This window comes from Neomonachus schauinslandi, chromosome 2 (genome assembly GCF_002201575.2).
Source record: "Neomonachus schauinslandi chromosome 2, ASM220157v2, whole genome shotgun sequence".
Taxonomy (NCBI): domain Eukaryota; kingdom Metazoa; phylum Chordata; class Mammalia; order Carnivora; family Phocidae; genus Neomonachus; species Neomonachus schauinslandi.
In genome coordinates, this window is record NC_058404.1 from 11,410,539 (window position 1) to 11,417,420 (window position 6,882).

Genomic DNA, 6,882 nt, shown 5'->3' on the forward strand with positions numbered 1-6,882 from the left:
TGTTACTCTGAAAATGCCAGAAAGGTCATCATTATTCACAGAGGTCCTTCTTATAATACTGAACTTCACCAAAAATCCTGATGTCACACAATCAAATATGTGGCTTGCAGTAAAGATTAAATTTTTTTAGCCACTTTATGGTTCATAAAATGGATTTTACTGCATTTAGAGTGTTAATTAACTGATATAATACATGTAAAATCTCTGCATATTACACATCAACATATGTAGTTACAGTATTACTGATTAGGTACAAAAAGATTGTTTTAACCTCAAAGTGTTAAATAGTTCCTATAAATATTAAAAAACAAAAGGAAAAGACTGAGGATTCTGACTATAAAGCAGAAGAACTATTACAGAGGCTTTCCAAATATCATTTAATATTTACTCTACTGACTATGCAATAAACATTTTTATGATCTTTTACATAAAAAAATTGTGGGTTTGGCACAATATTATAAAGACTAATGTTTGTAATTTAAAATTTACAAAGAGTTGTGTATTTCTCACTCATTGGCATTTAATATATTTTAAAAGGGTTTAGAAGTGAATTGGGGATCATTTCACATTTCTAAACCACTTTACTGTATTAAGTACATAGCTTATTTCCTTGATTATAAACTTAAACAAATAGAAAATTGGATAACACATAACTTAACCAAGGATTATAGAATAAGTAGAATTATTTTACATTAGGGAAGAAATACAATCTAAAGCTAAGTCACTATAAGATGATCTAGAAATTATTAATTTAAAAAGACAATTAAAAATCATTAAACTTTAAAGCCATATTAAATGTTTACCAGAGAATGTCTTAATTATCCAAAGACACTGAAATAATTTCTTTAATAACAGAAAAACAATAAATGGCACAATTTCTTTTCATAGTTAATATAAATACAGTAAATGTCCTGGGTGTGGCTCTTTAATGTACCCACATTAGGACACTGAGCATGTTAATATCAGAATGGATCAAGAACTCCTTTGAAATGCATATCTAACATATAATAGTTGCCCATCCTATTTGTATGGTAAAACATAAGAATTTCCTTAGAACATAAAATTAAAGAATCGAGTTGACATAGATTGAAATTTGATACAGAGATTAAACAAGCAAATCCTTTGACATATCCTAAGGGAATATGAATTTTGTTCTTATTAGGAAAAAGTCAAAGTATTTGGGCATCATACAGGGAATAAGCTTTGTAGAGAAAGAAATTGTAGAGCTCAATATTCTATGATATAACTTGTGCACTTCTAAAAATTTGAGAACTATGAACTTGAACTTCTTGAGATAAAGCACTATAAAAAAAATCAATAAGTACAAGTCAAATATAACTGTAACCCTAGGGATGCTGGGGGAAAAAAATAGAAGAAAGTCCACTCTGTTCAAGATTCCAACTATTAATTTTAAAATCATAATAGTAGTTGGCAACAACAGTTAAAAGGAAATGATGTCAAAATCAACAACTCAGAGTACCACCTTGAGCTGAAGTTAAGCTCAGGAGGTTGGGTAGGAACTTGTAATATATGTGGAAAACCAAAATGCCTGTAACAGAAATATAAGCTACTTTGAAATCTGTGAGAGATTTTATTAAAAAGGAGTAAGGTCAGGTGAGAGCCTAGAAATATGATGGAAGAAGTCAAGGATCAAAGAGTATTATTTTTTTTTTTTAACATTGTCTTTTTACCCATATCCAGGTCTTGAATATATAAAAGTTACTCAAGCAGAAATTATGCAAGACTTAGTTAGAAATACGGGGCGCCTGGGTGGCTCAGTTGGTTAAGCGACTGCCTTTGGCTCAGGTCATGATCCTGGAGTCCCTGGATCGAGTCCCACATCGGGCTCCCTGCTCAGCAGGGAGTCTGCTTCTCCCTCTGACCCTCCTCCCTCTTATGCTCTCTGTCTCTCATTCTCTCTCTCTCAAATAAATAAATAAAATCTTTAAAAAAAAAAAAAAGTTGGTTAAGACTTAGTTAGAAATAGAACTATAGCTTAAATATTCTAATTTCATATTTTCCATAAAAACACAAATAAAAATGGAAATTACTACCCAGAGTTCTACTCTCAGGATGTGGCAATTCAAAGACACTTATAGATATGTAGTCAAGAATTGAAATTTTTTGAAAAATAACAATGTCTTTGAAATAATTATCAATCATAAAATAACACCAGAACTTTCTAAAACAGAAAAAAAGGAAAAGAAAAGAACAAAAGAAACCTTTGTGAATAATTGTCTGTTGCTGGATAGTCATGGTTACGGGCTTGATTATGTGCCCTCCAATACTCACATGTTGAAGCCTGAACACCCAGTACCTCAGAATGTGACTGTATTTGGAAAGAGGGCCTTTAAAGAAGTGAATGAATTGAAATGGGACCATTAGAGTGGGCCCTATTCTAGTTTGACTGGTGTTTCTGGACACATAAAGACACCAGAGATACATGCACACAGAAGAAAGACCATGTGAGGACACAACAGGAAGACAGTGGCCAAATGCAAGCCAAGCAGATAGGCCTCAGAAGAAACCACCCCTGCTGATATCTTGAGCTTGAACTTTGGCCTTTTGAACTGTGAAAAAATAAATTTCTGTTGGTTAAGCCACCCAACCTATAACATTATTGTTATGGCAGCTCCAGCAAACTAACGCACCCAAATACAGTTGATTCTTGTTATTCACAGAAATCATGCTCTATAAAGTTGTTGTGAATGCTGAATTAGAGAATCCTGGACCATTAGTCTTAGGGGAATTATAGGGTAAGTTTCCTGCAGGCCTCTGGTCAATACATTTTCATCAACTGGTCACTATATAACATTGTTTTACATATGTTTCTGTTTAAAGACACCCATTTTAATATTATTGTTGATTCTTTAACATTAAACACATGGCCAACAGCACTGTAACTCATACCTAAATAAAGCTTATCTAACGTGTATTATCTCCGCAAGGCCCATCACGGCTGTCTTGCGCTTACAAACACTGGACAGCACTTCAGCACTATGCTTTGGGGCATTTCACAGTGACATCACCAACAAAAAGCAAATAAATGTGAAAAATGCAGCCCTAAATAGACCATGAAAAAAGACACTTGTTTATAGTATGGAAGTTGAGACAGGAATGCAGAACCTCACCTTGTTTAGGCTCAGCTCCCAATGTGCATACTGGGTGACAAATATTTTGCCGCTCTGTGCATACTCAAAATGCCATGAAAGTGCCAAAAATATTAATTCGGGGGATACAAATAATTTTAGAGAGTAAGAAAATTCCCCAATATGGACTCCATTAATGCGAGGATCAAATAGATCAAGGAATTTTTCTCTTTCAGTGACAACCTTGCCATCAAATACCTGTCACCCATGTCATGTAATGTGTACTCAGGAGCCCACCTCCCACACTGTGCTGACAGCAGAAGTAAATGTGCTATTTAAAAGACAACTAGTAGGAAAAGGTCACAGGACTTCTGGGAAGATGATGGAGTAGGAGGACCCCAAGGCTCCCCTCGTCCACAGATCCAATTAGATAACACCCCCATTATTGTAAAAAAACAAGAAAAAGACCCGAAGAACAGCAGAACAGACTCTCCATAGCTAAATGTAGCTAAATGTAGAGAAGAGGCCATATCAAAGAAGAGCAGAGACTTATTTGCTGCCCAAGTGACTCACAGAACTGTCCCTGGAAGGGAGGGACACCGAGGACACCATGAGGGGAGAGGAGCAGACTCCACGCCAAGCACAGAGGATCTGCACTGGGAAGATGAATCCTCACATTTGGCTCTGAAAACTGGAGGAGCCTAATTTCGCTAGTTCTTACAATCAGAGGGCTTAACACCTGGAACTTTAAAAACCAAGTGGCTGGGCTCTGGGATAGTGAGAGGGCAAGAAGAAACGGAGTCCCCACCCTTAAAGAGACAGCACAACAAACAGTCCCATTGAGATATACAGCACAAAAGGAGCAATTTGAAAAAAAAAATACCTGGGAATAGGAGGGAGATTTGTTTACTAATCTCAGAACATGTGCTGGAAAGGCAGGGATCTTTGGGAGACTTCTCCAACAATAAAAGAGCTGACGGGCATCATTTCTCTCCCTCACCCCCCAACCTAGATACAAGAACACCTGCAGGAACCTGCTCAACTGGAACACTCTCCACCTAGCTTGCCAAGGACACCAACTCTTCCTGAGCACTTTTGCAGATCCAGCCCCTCCAAACATGGCTGCCTTGGCAGGAGTTTTCCCAGGTGGCAGCAGCTTCCCTCCCTCAGTGGACAAGCGAGACCTTGCTGGTACCACATGCCCTGCCTCCACATTCTTCTGAGGACTCCCACTTGAGCCCTGAGGCAGGAGTTTCCTCAAGTGGCTCCATGCCCCTCTCACAGCAGACAGGGCAAGCCTTGCTAACACCACATGTCTCACATTCTCCTGCAAACCCACCCTTGGCAGAAGCTCCTCCAAAGCAGCGCCAGAAGTGTGGCTGTGTGCAAGCCACCCCAACAGGGAGCAGCAGCACCCCAAAGTGATTCTTGCCTCAGGGAGAGGGGAAGATCACCATACATACCAGTCCATCAACTTAGTGTAGATCGCTTATTATTTTATGCATAAGATGTTGTATAAACTTAATGGTAACCACAAATCAAAAACAGAAAATAGATATACAAAAAATAGAGAGGAGTCCATGCATATCACTAAAGAAAGCCAGCAAACTATGAAACAAGAGCAAGAGAAGAAAGGAACAGAGAACAAATACAAAAACAACCAGTAACAAAATGGCAATAAGTACATAGCTATCAATAATTATTTTGAAAATGAATGGACTAAATGCTCCAATCAAAAGACATAGTGTGACGGAATGAATAAAATAACAAGACCCATCTGTATTCTGCCTACAAGAGACTCATTCCAGACCTAAGGACACAGCCAGAATGAAAGTGAAGGGATAGAAAGTCTTTTATCATGAAAATGAAAGTGAAAAAAAGGCCAGGATATCAATACTTATATCAGACAAAATAGACTTTAAAACAGATTGTAAGAAGAGACAAATAAGAACACTACATATTCATGAAGGGAAAAATCCAACAATATAACAACTATAAATATTTATGCACCCAATGCGGGAACACCCAAATACATAAAGCAGCTAATAACAAACTTAAAGGAAGTAATTGATAGTAATACAATAATAGCAGGGAACCATAAAAGCCCACTTCATCAATGGATAGATCATCCAAACAGAAAATCAACAAGGAAACATTGGCTTTAAATGACAGATTGGACTAGAAGGATCTAACAGATATATTCAGAACATTCCATCCTAAACAACAAAAAATACATTCTTTTCAAGAGCACCTGGAACAGGGGCGCCTGGGTGGCTCAGTCGGTTAAGCGTCTGCCTTCGGCTCGGGTCATGATCCCAGGGTCCTGGGATCGAGCCCCACATCGGGCTTCCTGCTCAGCGGGGAACCTGCTTCTCCCTCTCCCTCTGCCTGCTTCTTCCCCTGCTTGTACACTCTCTCTGTCAAAAATAAATAAAAATTGGGTGCCTGGGTGGCTCAGTTGGTTAAGCGACTGCCTTCGGCTCAGGTCATGATCCTGGAGTCCCTGGATCGAGTCCCGCATCGGGCTCCCTGCTCGGCAGGGAGCCTGCTTCTGCCTCTGACCCTCCCCCCTCTCATGTGCTCTCATTCTCTCTGTCTCAAATAAATAAATAAAATCTTTTAAAAAAATAAATAAATAAATAAATAAATAAAAATCTTTAATAAAAAAAAAAAAAAGAGCACATGGAACATCCTCCAGAACAGATCATATGTTAGGCTACAAAATGAGTCTCAACAAATTCCAGAAGACCAAAGTCATACCAGGCATGTTTTCCAAACATAATGTTATGAAACTTGAAATCAACCACAATAAAAAATCTGGAAGAACATAAATACATAGAGGTTATATAACATGTTAATAAACAATGAATGGGTCAACTGGGAAATCAAAGAGGAAATCAAAAAATACACAGAGACAAATGAAAATGAAAATACAGTCATCCAAAATCTTTGAGATGCAGCAAAAACTGTTCTTAGAGGGAAGTATATAGCAATACAGGCTTACTTCAAGAAGCAAGAAAACTCTTAAATAAACAACTTAACCTTGTGCCCCTAGAAGCTAGAAAAAGAACAACAAACAAAACCCAAAACCAGGAGAAGGAAGGAGAAGATAAAGATCAGAGCAGAAATAAATGAAATAGACACTAAAAAATAAAATAATAATAAAAGAGAATAATGAAACCAGGAGCTGATTCCTCGGGGAAAAAAATCAACAGAATTGATAAAAACCTTAGCCAAAATCATTAAAAAAGGGGGGGGGCAGGAAACTCAAGTAAACTAAGTCATGAATGAAAGAGGAGAAATAACAATTGGCACCACAGAAATACAAAGGATTATAAGAAAATATTATGAAAAATTATATGCCAAAAAATTGGACAACTTAAAAGAAATGGATAAATGCCTAGAAACATTTAACCTTACAAAAATTGAACCAGGAAGAAATAGAAAATTTGAACAGATCCATCACCGTAAGGACATTGTATTAATAATCAAAACCTCCCCAAAAACAAAAGTCCAGGGCCAGATGGATTCACAGAATTCTACCAAATATTTAAGGAAGAATTAATACCTATGCTTATCAAACTACTCCAAAAAATAGAGGAGGTAGAAAAACTTTCAAATTCATTCTATGAGGCCAGCATTACCACGATACCAAAAACAGATAAAGACACCACAAAAAAAGAGAGAACTCCAGGGCAATATCTCTGATGAACATAGTTGCAAAAATCCTCAACAAAATACTAGCAAACTGAATCCAGCAATGCATTAAAAAAATCATTCACCGCCATTATGT